Genomic DNA, 11,124 nt, shown 5'->3' with positions numbered 1-11,124 from the left:
GCACTGACTATGCTTGATGTGTTAACTGTTAACTACTGACAAAGCAATGGCCTAATGATTTTAATCACTAGATTAGTAATCCAGAAATTTAGCTAATGTTCTGAGGATCTGAATTCAAATCCCTCCATGACAGATGAGCATGAAACCATTGCTGATTGTCAGAAAGAACCATCTGGTTCACAGATGTCCTTCAGGGATGGACATCTGCCATCCTCACCCAGTCTGGTTGCCTCTCAACTGCCCTCTGGAATGGTCGAGCAAGCCACTCAGTTCAAGGGCAGCTAGGGATAGGCAATAAATACTGGCCAACCAGCGACATCCAAACCCCAAGAGTGAATTTAAAAAGCACTTTTATCAATGGAGTTTGAGCGTGAAGTTGAGATCATTACTACTTAGAGGGGAAGAAAACTATGCATTGTTCTCTTCAGTGTACCAAGATATTAAAAAAAAAGAAACACATTGGAAAAACAGCCCTGGGATCAGTCTGACAATCCACAAGGTGAGCATGTGTGTACCAAGGATAACTTAGAGTCATCAGCTTGGAAACAGATCCTTTGGACCAATCAGTCCATGATGACCATTATCCCAAACTAAATTTGGCCCATATCCTTCCAAAGATTTCTTATTCATGTACTTATCTAAATGTCTTTTAAACATTGTAACTGTACCTGCAGCCACCACTTCCTCTCTGGAATCACTCTGTGTAAAAAAACAAATGACGCCTATATCTTTTTAAATCTTTCTCCTCTCACTTTCAAATATGCTCCCACTTTACGGAAACAACACCTGCCATTCACCTTTATTATGCCCCTCAGGATTTTACAAACCTCTATAAGGTCATCTCTCAACCTCCTGTGCTCCAGTGAAACAAGTTCCAACTTCTCTAGTCTCTCCCCGTAACTCAAACCCTCCATTCCTGGCAACATTCTGGTAAATCTCTTTTGGTAAATTCTGGTAAAGTTTCACACTTTAGGACATGGTACTGATTAAAAATCTGCTTTCTTGTTGATAAAAGTCATGTAAAAAGTTGCAGTTTCAGGGAGAAATCCCATCTGATGGGAATATGTTTAGAAGAATTATGGGTTAATTTTAGAGGGATGGAAAATCATAAAAACCATTAAGGTAATCTTGGCACATGAGGCTGCCTGGCCTCAATGCACTACATACAACTTATTGTCAAATGTTAAATAATCTGGGATTGTCATATCAGGAAATGGTAATATGTGTCCATGTACAAAACTGCACATTTCTCAGCAAAAATTAGAAAAGTCACCCAAAGATCACCTAAAGTTATCGGGGCTATTCCAAACCATGTCACAGCAATCCTTAAGTAATCAGTGAGACATGGCTTGCATCTTCTTTCTAACCAAAATGAAACTAGATATAACCTTTAACCTAGTCAAAATCCCCATTTCAACCAATGCTTCTTTATCCATAGAACATAGAACAAGGAACAGTACAGCACAGGTACAGGCCCTTTAACCCATAATGTTGTGCCAAACACGACACCAAGTTGAACTAATCCCTTCTGTCTGGCCATGGTCCATATCCCTTTATTCCTTGCTTATTCATGTGCTTATCTTAAAGCCCCTTAAATGCCCTTATCTTATCTAGCTCCACCACCACTCCTAGCAGTGTGTTCTAGACTCCTACCACTCTGTGTAAAAAACGTGCCCCTCACATCTCCTTTGAACTTTCCCCTGTCACCTTAAATGCATGCATTCTAGTATGAGACATTTCAACTCTGGGGAGAAAGATTCTGACTATCAACCCTATCTATGCCTCTCATAATTTTATAAACTTTTCTATCATGATTTGAATATTTAATTTATCAACTGTAATTTGAAACACAAATAAGTTAATTGAGAACTTCTGTGCTATTATATTAAATAAAACAGGTTTTAGTGGTGCACTGCTTAGTAAATATAAATTGCATTTTGATAATTTTTCATTCTAAATAGTAACCAAAAGTTGGAACTTTTCCATTTGTTACTGAGACCGGGCATAATTCTAAAAATATTACAACTGCATTAATTTACAATGTAATCTTGGGTTAGATTTGAAACCTTTGTTGAAAAAACTACAGGATTTTAATTAATCTGATCAAGTATCTTTCTTTTCTCAGTATTTTTCTTCTGTCTCCGCTTGAGAGACTTTGACTTCTTTCTGGGATCCAGTTCTATAGATTTCAGAAACTTCTAATGCCTCGTTTAAATTTTGAGTTCCATGAATTAACTCACTGAGCCAACAATGTCTCATCAATATTTATGAGACAACTTAATACTGAAAAAAAATGAAACAGACTAATTATTGGTTATGTCAATTAAGACCACCATCAGTCGTTCATGTCAGAGTCACAATACAGCTTATCTGCTATTCCTAATGAGAATACAGCAGTCTATAACTTATGATCTTATCATTAGGGGAAACTATTAACTTTACTGTTGTTGAACAAATACAAAACAATTTAATTTTGACTCAAAATACTACAAATGCTGGCGTTTTAAAAAATTTATTCACAGGATATGAGTAATGCTGGTAAGATGAACAATTATAAATTATGCCTAACTGCCCTTGAGAAGGTGGTAGTGGATTACTTACTTGAACACAACTTGTTTCACAGAGCTATTAAGGTTTGTCCACATGACTGTGGAGACACATACAGGCCAGACCAGGTGACGATGGCAAATTTCCTTTTCCGACAACCACGCAACTCCAATCTCACAGCAATGTGATGATTCTTAATCACCCTTTGAAAGGGCCTAGCAGCCACTCAGTTGTGTTAATTGCTAGAAGGTCTCAAAAATGGAATGAAATCAAAGGGGTAGTAGCAACTGCCGATGCTGGAGAATCTGAGATAACAAGGTGCAGAGCTGGATGAACACAGCAGCATCAGAGGAGCAGGAAAGCTGACATTTTGGGTAGATGTTCCACAATACGGTCTCCAAGCCTCCGTTTGGTTTCCCCAATGTAGAGGGGGCCAAGAGAAGGCTTGGAGACCGCTTTGTGGAACACCTACGCTTGGTTCATGACAAACAACTGCACCTCCCACTCACGAACCACTTCAAATCTCCCTCCCACTCCTTGGATGACATGTCCATTCTGGGCCTCCTCCAGTGCCATGATGCCACTCGAAGGCTGCAGGAACAGTACCTCATATTCCGCTTGGGAACACTGCAGCCCAATGGTCTCAATGTGGACTTGTCAAGCTTCAAAATCTCCCCTCCCCGAACGCATCCCAAAACCAGCCCAGCTCATCCCCGCCCTGGGACCTGTCCGTCTTTTCTCCCACCCATCTGCTACTCCCACCTCACTGACCAATTCCCCACCTCCTTGACCTGCCCATCATCTCTCCACCGATCTGCTCCTTCATCCACCTTCCATCGTCCCTTTCCCCCACCACTATTTATTCCAGAGTCCCCTTCCCCTCCCCCATTTCTGAAGAAGGCTCCAGACCCAAAACGTCAGCTTTCCTGCTCCTCTGTTGCTGTCTGGCCTGCTGTGTTATTCCAGCACTACACCTTGATATCTCATGAAATCAAAGGGACTACCTGGCATTGAAGAAGGTAGTGGAAATGACAACAGCAAACTCAGCCCTATTGAGCCTGCAAAGTCCTTCTTACTAACATTTGGGGGTAGTGTCAAAAGTGGGAGAGCTGTTGGATAGACTCATTAAATAACAGCTGGAATCATACCTTACAGACAATGTCCCAGACAGCACCCGTTCACCATTCCTGGATATATCCTGTCGCACCGGCAGGACAGGCCCTGCAGAAGCGCTGGCACAGTGGGATTCAGTCGGGAGGGAGTTGCCCTGGGAGTGTTGTTTCATGGCATCAAGTTGAATGTGGGTAAAGAAACCTCTTGCTGGTTCCCAAGTAATGCCCTCCCTTGGCTGATGAAGCAGAGTTCCTCCCCGTTGAACAATACTTGGAGGAAGCACTGAGATTGGCAAGCGTGCAGATTGTACTCGATGCAGGGATTTCAATATCCATCACCAAAATTGACTCACCTGCAGCACGCTGACAAAGTACACGGCTACTAGCTTGGGTTTGTACCAGTGGGTGAGGGAACCAACAAGAGGGAAAAACATGCTTGACCTCATCCTCACCAATCTGCTGGCTGTAGCTGTTGCAGTCCATGATAGCATTGGTAAGAGTGACAACCACACAGTCCTTGTGGAGGTGAAATCCAGTCTTCACACTGAGAATGCCCTCCATTGTGTTGTTTGGCACTATCACTGTATAAATAATACAGACTTCAAACAGATCTAGCAACTGAAGACTGGACATCCATGAGGTGGTTTGGGCTATCAACAGCGGGTGAATTGACTCCCAACACAATCTGCAACCTCATGGTCTGGCACATTCCCCCATCTCCAATTTAAAGGATGTAATCTCAGATTAAACGGGTGCCAACTTTAGACTGAGATGAAGACAAATTTCTTCTCACACAGGATTATGAGTCCTTGCCCAGAGAGTCCTGGGGGGCAGAGTCTTCATGTGTATTACAGGCTGAGATAAATAGATTCTTGTTTGGATGGAGTGAAAGGTTACAGCAAAAGGGCAGGAAAGTGCGGGAGGAATGTCAGATCAGCTATGATCCTATCAAATAATGCAATAGGCATGAGGGGCTGAATGGCCTACTCCTGATCCTAAATCTTACAGTCTTATGGTCTACCATTACCATCAAGCCAGGGTTTCAACTCTGATTCAATGAAGAGTGCAGGAGGACATGCCAGGAGCAGCAACAGAAACACCTATAAATGAGGTGTCAACCTGGTGAAGCTACCAAATAGGATCACCTGCATAACAAACAGCATAACCAACACGTAACAGACAGAGCTAAGTGATCCCACAAGCAATAAAACTGATCTAAGTTCTACAAATCTGTCACATCCAGTCGTGAATGATGGTGGACAATTAAATAATTTGCTGGAGGTGGAGGCCCATGAAATATCCCCAAACTCAATAATGGAAGCGCCCGGCACATCGGTGCAAAAGATAAGGCTGAACCATTCACAGAAATCTTCAGCCAGAAATACCAAGTGGATCATCCATCTCAACCTTCCCAAAAATGGCTCCAGCATCACAGATGACAGGCGGCAGTTTAACTTAGACCTTTATAACATCCCAGTGATAGTACTGAAGGCTGATACTCCAGAATTTTCTGCACCCCAAGACAGATGTTCTAGTATGTCCTGTGCACAAAGAAGTAGGACGAATCCAACCTGACCAATTATCACCCTACCAGTCTACTCTTAATCAGTCAAGTGGTGGAAGGTATCACCAACAATGGTATCAAGCAACATACCAGGTCAACGACTTGTTCAGTGATGCCCACTTTGAGCTCTGCCTGGGCCATTCAACTCCTGACTTCATTACTGCCCAGTTTCAAACGTGGAAGCAGAGAGTTGGAATAAACGAGTCTTTTTCAAACTGCCAGGTAGTGATGAGTGGAATACCACAGGGTACACAGTGCCGGGGCCCTAGCTGTTCACAATATACATTAACAATTTGGATGAAGGAGTTGAATGCCATATCTCCAAACTTGCCAGTGACACTATGCTGGGTGGCAGTGTGTGCTGTGAGGAGGATGCTAAGAGGCTTTAGGGGTGACTTGGACAGACTAGTTGAGTGGGCAACTACTTAGCAAATGCAATATAATGTGGATAAATGTGAGGTTATCCACATTGGTAGCAAAAACAGGAAGGCAGATTATTATCTGAATGGTGGCACTTTAGGAAAAGGTGAGGCGCAACAAGACCTGAGTGTCATGGTGGAACAGTTACTGAAGGTTGGCATACAGGAGCAACAGGCAGTGAGGAAAGCTAATGGCATACTCTCCTTCATAGAGGATTTGAGTATAGGAGCAGGGATATCTTGCTGCAGTTACACAGGAACTTCTGAGGCCACACCTTAGAGTACTGGGTGCAAATTTGGACTTGTACTCTGAGGAAGGACATTGTTGCAATTGAGGGAGTCCAGTGAAGGTTCGCCAGATTGACTCCTGGGATGCAAAACTGGCGTATTGAGAAAAACTAGGTCAACTGGGTTTGTATTTGCTGGAATTTAGAAGAATGATGGGGGGGGATCTCATAGAAACATGAAATCCTGGCGGGACTTATGAGGTATTGTTTTATAGGTCTCTTTACTAACTCACTCACTTGCTGTAATCATTGATATTGCATTCTCATTCATTCATAGCCCTTCATTACTCGCTGTTTACTATAATGCGTTTTCATTCATTCATAAAAACTGTGATTTTTGTAGTGCATTTCACTATTGCAAGATAGACTAAATTAAAACAATCCTTCCAAACCCATAACTACTTCTTCACAACTTCAAACCTTATCAGACCTATTTACATGAAAAGCTACCTCTGAATAAATATCAAAGCTTACAAATGTATTCAGAAACAATGCCCTCATTGCCATAGTGTCTCCATGACCCCACCCAAAACTACGAAAAGATTATAACATTAATCAGCCGCTTAGCAACTGTTTCTCAGGATAATAGGTTAGGGAACATCAAACAGGTTTCCTCGTTAGAGACAAAAAAAACTGCAGATGCTGCAATCCAAGGTAGACAAACAGGATGCTGGAAGAACACAGCAGGCCAGGCAGCATCTGCAGGAAAGGAGCAGTCAACACTTTGGGTATTACTCTTCTTCGGTCCAGTCCTGAATAGGGGTAATACCGGAAATGTTGACGGCTCCTTTCCTCCCGTGTTCTTCCAGCCTCCTGTTTATCTAAACAGGTTTCCTCCACTAGCATGTACCTGGTAAAATGTATTTTAATACAACCTCTGTCCCCTTTTAGAAAGTGGCTATTTTGCTTCTGTGAAATTGCATGAATGAATGAATGAAACTCTCACCAAATAGTAAACAAAATCATGACCCAGATGTGGTCAGTGTAATAACCTTTATACTTTTATTTAGTGCATGTATAATTTCTAACTTTAGATCATATAGGTCCAGTATTTTTACTAACATTTACCTACTTAAAAAGATAAAAGGACTAACACCTCTTAATTATGCAAACAGACCGGAAAGGTATTTCAATCCGAGTAGCAGCCAGCACTTAGAAAATGTTTAAACAATCTCCTGTTTCCCCAGGATAGATAGAACATAGAACAGTAGAGCACAGTTGTGTACAATAGATAGAACTGTGTAACATGATAGTGATAGAATTTTAAGAACTGTGTATAAAGAGGCCACTGCAAGAACTGTAATTTGGGATTCCATCGCCGCCTCAACTGTGCTACTGCAGATGCTCAATAAAAGGTGCTATTTTTGCCACTCACCAATTTCATTCATTTGAAACATGATCCCAGACTGGACTGGCTAGGTGCAGGAAGAATGTTCCCAATATTGGGGAAGCCCAGAGCTAGGATTCGTAGTTTAAGAATAAGGGGTAAGCCATTCAGGCCTGAGATGAGGAAAACTTTCTTCAATCACAGACTTGTGTGAACCCATGGAATTCTCTACCATAGAAAGCTATTCATTGGACACATTCAAGATGCAGCTGGACGTGGCCCTTGTGGCGAAAGGGATCAAGGGGTGTGGACAGAAAGTGAGAGTGACTGAAATTGAATGATCAGCTATGATCATATTGAAGGTGTTGCACGATCAAAGGGCTGAAATACCTATTTCTACATGTATTTTCTATGTTTCTATGGACAAAAGAGCTTAATTTCAGAAGTGAGCCGAGCGTAACAACCTTTGATATCAAGGCAGCATGTGAGTGGCTGTGGCTTCTAGGATCCCTAGCGAAACTGGAATAAATGGGTATCAGGGAGAAAAGCTCCAGACATCAACTTTAGGACATCACAGCAGCAGTTCCTTAGGGTAGCGTGCCAGGCTCAACCATCTTCAGCTGCTTTATCAATGACCTTCTGTCCACTATAAGATCAGCAGTGGGGATGTTTGCTGATGATTTCACAATGTTCAGCACCATTTGCAACGGATACCAAAGCAGTCCACGTTCAACTGCAGCAAGACCTGGATAATATCAAAATTTGGGCTGGCAAGTGGCAAGCATCACTTAATAAACCGAGGTCAGAATCTTAAGTTTCAAATGTTTGACAATGAAACAGAGATCCCAGGGTTTGAAACAGTATGCGTTTGAATCTACAGAAATTGCTTAAGGTACGAAAAAAAACTCAATATTTTACTCTAATGAATTTCAACTGTAACACAAAAAACAAGAATCACTGAAAACTCACGAGTGTTTCTTCAGTATCTTATAGAGAGTTTTGTCAACTGGTAGATGAAGCATGTTAGAAAGATCCCTTCAAAGTACCAAGGTATTGAACAGAACTTAATAAGGCAAAAACCATAATATTGGAATTGGAGAGAGGAACATAGTGTCCAGGCTATTGCACACCAGTGCTAGCCATTCTCAAATTGCAAACCCACCACAGTTAAAGACAGGATAATGAAATGTGAGGCTGGATGAACACAGCAGGCCCAGCAGCATCTCAGGAGCACAAAAGCTGACATTTCGGGCCTAGGCCCTTCATCAGAGAGGGGGATGGGGTGAGGGTTCTGGAATAAATAGGGAGAGAGGGGGAGGCGGACTGAAGATGGAGAGAAAAGAAGATAGGTGGAGAGGAGAGTATAGGTGGGGAGGTAGGGAGGGGATAGATCAGTCCAGGGAAGACGGACAGTTCAAGGAGGTGGAATGAGGTTAGTAGGTAGGAGATGGAGGTGCGACTTGGGGTGGGAGGAAGGGATGGGTGAGACGAAGAACAGGTTAGGGAGGCAGAGACAGGTTGGACTGGTTTTGGGATGCAGTGGGTGGAGGGGAAGAGCTGGGCTGGTTGTGTGGTGCAGTTGGGGGAGGGGACGAACTGGGCTGGTTTTGGGATGTGGTGGGGGAATGGGAGATTTTGAAGCTGGTGAAGTCCACATCGATACCATTGGGCTGCAGGGTTCCCAAGCGGAATATGAGTTGCTGTTCCTGCAACCTTCGGGTGGCATCATCGTGGCACTGCAGGAGGCCCATGATGGACATGTCATCTAAAGAATGGGAGGGGGAGTGGAAATGGTTTGCGACTGGGAGGTGCAGTTGTTCATTGCGAACCGAGCGGAGGTGTTCTGCAAAGCAGTCCCCAAGCCTCCGCTTAGTTTCCCCAATGTAGAGGAAGCCACACCGGGTACAGTTAAAGATAGGCCTGGACGCAATCATTAACAAATACCCCAAGGCTGGAGTCAGGGCCTCGTTGTTTCCTTTGCAGAGTATGCAAGGAAAGGTGTTAAAATGCCTCTTGCAACTCTATGGAGTGTGCTAGTGGGATCTGAGCTGTGTAGTTCTGCTACATCCAGTCATGAATGGAGGTGGACAATTAATAGAAACAGGTAGCATCATAAGTATCCCCATTCTCAACAATGGGGAACCTAGGACATCTGTGCAAAACCTATGGTTCAAGTATTTGCAACAATCTTCAGGCAAATGTATTGAGTAGATAATCATTGTGGCCTCTTATTGAAGTCCCCAGCATGAAAGATGGCAGTCTCAACCAATTCAACTTAGTCTGCATGATGTGAAGAAACAGCTAGAGAGACCGGATACTACAGAGACCCCAACAGCATCCCAACAATAGCACAGAAGACCCGTGCTCCAGAACTATCATACTTCTATCCAAGTTGTTACAGCGCAACTACACTGGCATCTGATTGTGGAAAAATCCCAGTTACGTCTCATACACAAAACCAAATCTAACCCAGACAGTTTCCAAGCCAACAATCTATACTGTATTGTCATTGAAGCGATGGTGGGGACCATTAACAGTACTTTCATTCAGCACTTGCAAGGAATATTCTGCTCAGTTTCGGCTTTGCCAGGTCTGCTCAGCTTTTGAGCTGAATGCCAGAGGGGAGGGTAAAATGACTATCCCTGAAATTAAGGCTACATTTGACTGAGTATGTGATATCAAAGATTAGAGTTAATGACAATCAAATAGAGAAATTTGTTCTTTGGAGCCATGCATGGCAGAAAGAAAGATGGTTATGGTTGTTGGAGATCAATTATCTCCAAGGCTATCACTGCAGGTGTTCCGAAGGGCAGTGTCCTATGCCCTATCAGCTTTAGCTGCGTCAGTGATCTCCTGTCCGTCACAAGGATAGAAGTTGGGACGGTTGGTGACAATTGCAGTGTTGAAGCCATATGTGTTCAAACTGATCATGACTCAAAACACTCAGGTTTAGGCGAATGCGTGGCAAGTAACATCTGTGCTATACAACTGCCAGGCTATATTCTCTCCAACAAGAAAGTCTAACCATTGCCACTTGACATTCAGTAGCATTATCACTGATTCCCCTACTCTCATCATCCTGGGTGCTATTATTCACCAGAAACCAAACACTGCTGCCACAAGAGTAGGTCAGAGGCTAGGAATTCTGCACCAAATAACTCATCTCCATTATGCCTATCCACTATCTACAAAACACAAGTCAAGAATGTGTTAGAAGAATTATCATTTGTCTGGATGGATGAGGCTCCAATAACATTTTAGAAGCTTGACACTACTGAGACCAAAGACGATCACTTTACTGGCACTCTATCCACCACCTTCCACAATCAACTCTCAGTGGCAACAGTGTACATATCTACAGGATACACTGCAGTAACTGACTAAGGTCCCTTCAGACAGCACCTAAAAACCATATCTTCTACCCACTCAGAAGGACAAGATGTTCGAACACTACTATATGCAGATACCCCTCCATGTAACACACTATCCTGACTTTAATTCTTTTTCTGCACGGTCCCTGGGTCAAAATCCCAGAACTCCATTCTTAGCTGTTGTGCAGATCACCAAAACCTTCTCTAGGCAATTAATGATGGGCAATAAATGCTGGCCCAGCCAATAATGCCCAATTCCCCTAAGTGAACAAACACCTGGATTCCGTACAGGGAAATCAAACCTTTATGATTTTCCATCATCGTGAACATAAGATCTCAGGCTAGAAAGATTTTATGAAATCATACTCCACGTATCACTGAAGTGCGAGAATATCAGAAAATTGGTCAGAAAATCATGGCTAAATTCACGACACATTCCTGTGAAGCAAACCTCTATGGCAGGAACTTTAATTTGTAAAGTCAAACCCCTTGTGAAA

Source organism: Stegostoma tigrinum, chromosome 1 (genome assembly GCF_030684315.1).
Source record: "Stegostoma tigrinum isolate sSteTig4 chromosome 1, sSteTig4.hap1, whole genome shotgun sequence".
Taxonomy (NCBI): domain Eukaryota; kingdom Metazoa; phylum Chordata; class Chondrichthyes; order Orectolobiformes; family Stegostomatidae; genus Stegostoma; species Stegostoma tigrinum.
Note: the sequence above shows the minus strand (reverse complement) of the source record.